This window comes from Electrophorus electricus, unplaced genomic scaffold (assembly GCF_041902795.1).
Source record: "Electrophorus electricus isolate QZ-2024a unplaced genomic scaffold, ASM4190279v1 Scaffold142, whole genome shotgun sequence".
NCBI classification, from domain to species: domain Eukaryota; kingdom Metazoa; phylum Chordata; class Actinopteri; order Gymnotiformes; family Gymnotidae; genus Electrophorus; species Electrophorus electricus.
In genome coordinates this window covers 102,501-105,207 of record NW_027658423.1, presented here as the reverse complement: position 1 = coordinate 105,207, position 2,707 = coordinate 102,501, and the positions used below count along the sequence as shown (strand labels likewise).

The 2,707-nt window shown below is 58.2% G+C and overlaps 1 non-coding gene across 1 annotated transcript; it reads left to right on the top strand.

Annotated features, from left to right (window-relative positions):
- Window positions 1-468: 468 nt before the first annotated feature.
- Window positions 469-2,307, top strand: LOC145654642 (18S ribosomal RNA). Its single transcript, XR_014120849.1, has one exon. It is a non-coding gene; the product is annotated as an 18S ribosomal RNA (ribosomal RNA).
- Window positions 2,308-2,707: the final 400 nt, after the last annotated feature.

Sequence of the window (2,707 nt, the reverse complement as noted above, 5' to 3'; positions counted from 1 at the left end):
GAGGAAGGGAGTGCCCTGCTTTGTTGGCCTCCTCTTCAAACCTACCTGGGCCCACGAATCACTCTTCTTGGTTACATCACGAAACGTAGGTTGAGCGAGGCTAGGGGGGAGGGAATTCGACGAGGTCTTTCCCTTGTCCCCCCACCAGCGGCCCACGAAAATCAAAACGGCGTGAAGAGAGGGAACGCCGAAAGCACCTGGAGTCGGCCGTCCGCACCTCCGGAGGAGGTGGACGGGGTACGGTGCGGGCATGACCGGATGGGACAGCTTTGCATCAAGGTGAGAGGTCGGCGTCCGAAGGCCAGAGGGCGGTGCGCGAGCACGTTTACACTGGCCGCGGAAGCTGTCCTGGGTAGCCCTGTATGGCGTCTGGACCTGACGGCGCACGCACTTACAACCCGCTGCTTCCTAGCCCCCGGAAGGGGAGGCGGATGTCACTCGTGGTTCATCCCAGACCACGGTGCAAACTACCTGGTTGATCCTGCCAGTAACATATGCTTGTCTCAAAGATTAAGCCATGCAGGTCTAAGTGCACACGGCCGGTACAGTGAAACTGCGAATGGCTCATTAAATCAGTTATGGTTCCTTTGATCGCTCCACACGTTACTCGGATAACTGTGGTAATTCTAGAGCTAATACATGCAAACGAGCGCTGACCCTTCGGGGGATGCGTGCATTTATCAGACCCAAAACCCATCCGGGGGGCTCGGGCCCCCCGGCCGCTTTGGTGACTCTAGATAACCTCGGGCCGATCGCGCGCCCTCCGCGGCGGCGACGTCTCATTCGAATGTCTGCCCTATCAACTTTCGATGGTACCATAGTCGGCTACCATGGTGACCACGGGTAACGGGGAATCAGGGTTCGATTCCGGAGAGGGAGCCTGAGAAACGGCTACCACATCCAAGGAAGGCAGCAGGCGCGCAAATTACCCATTCCCGACACGGGGAGGTAGTGACGAAAAATAACGATACAGGTCTCTTTCGAGGCCCTGTAATCGGAATGAGCGTATCCTAAACCCATGGGTGAGGACCCATTGGAGGGCAAGTCTGGTGCCAGCAGCCGCGGTAATTCCAGCTCCAATAGCGTATATTAAAGTTGCTGCAGTTAAAAAGCTCGTAGTTGGATGTCGGGAGTGGGCTGGCGGTCCGCCGCGAGGCGTGCCACCGCCTGTCTCAGACCCTGTCTCCCGGTGCCCCCCGGATGCCCTTGGCTGGGTGTCCGGACGGGGCTCGGAGCGTTTACTTTGAAAAAATTAGAGTGTTCAAAGCGGGCCCGCTTCTCGCCTGAATACCTGAGCTAGGAATAATGGAATAGGACTCCGGTTCTATTTTGTGGGTTTCCTGAACCAGGGCCATGATTAAGAGGGACGGCCGGGGGCATTCGTATTGCGCCGCTAGAGGTGAAATTCTTGGACCGGCGCAAGACGGACGAAAGCGAAAGCATTTGCCAAGAATGTTTTCATTAATCAAGAACGAAAGTCGGAGGTTCGAAGACGATCAGATACCGTCGTAGTTCCGACCGTAAACTATGCCGACCCGCGATCCGGCGGCGTTATTCCCATGACCCGCCGGGCAGCGTGAGGGAAACCACGAGTCTGTGGGTTCCGGGGGGAGTATGGTTGCAAAGCTGAAACTTAAAGGAATTGACGGAAGGGCACCACCAGGAGTGGAGCCTGCGGCTTAATTTGACTCAACACGGGAAACCTCACCCGGCCCGGACACGGAAAGGATTGACAGATTGATAGCTCTTTCTCGATTCTGTGGGTGGTGGTGCATGGCCGTTCTTAGTTGGTGGAGCGATTTGTCTGGTTAATTCCGATAACGAACGAGACTCCGGCATGCTAAATAGTTACGCGGCCCTCCGCGGTCGGCGTCAAACTTCTTAGAGGGACAAGTGGCGTTCAGCCACGCGAGATGGAGCAATAACAGGTCTGTGATGCCCTTAGATGTCCGGGGCTGCACGCGCGCCACAATGGTTGGATCAGCGTGTGCCTACCCTACACCGAGAGGTGCGGGTAATCCGCTGAACCCCATTCGTGATGGGGACTGGGGATTGCAATTATTCCCCATGAACGAGGAATTCCCAGTAAGCGCGGGTCATAAGCTCGCGTTGATTAAGTCCCTGCCCTTTGTACACACCGCCCGTCGCTACTACCGATCGGATGGTTTAGTGAGGTCCTCGGATCGGCCCCGCCGGGGCTCCTCGCGGGCCTTGGCGGAGCGCCGAGAAGTCGATCAAACTTGACTATCTAGAGGAAGTAAAAGTCGTAACAAGGTTTTCGTAGGTGAACCTGCGAAAGGATCATTAACGGGTAACGCTGTCCGGCGTGCCTCCTCTCCCGACCCCCTCGACTTCGCCGTCCCCCCGCGTCGGGGCCCAGGGTCGAAAGGGTCTTCGGGGTTGCTGTTACACGTGGTCGCTTGCAGGTCAGGCTGGACAGAAGGCATAAAGGAGGAGCCTAGTCCCTCCCACCCCTTCCTCGTCCTCCGCCTCTTCCTCCGCGTCGTCCTTCAGCACCCCCCCCCCGCAGGCCCCGGTATTCTCTGGGTTCCAGCGCGAGAGACGCGTCGTTCAAAAAACTCGGCGTCCCCGCTCGTCGGGCGAAGGCCGGTTTCCCCTCACCTTGCCGGCAGGAGAAGCGCCTGCGAGTCGAGCGGGTCGTACGGGTCCGTCCCGCGCCCTCCCTCTCGCTCGCACGGCCGCTGCC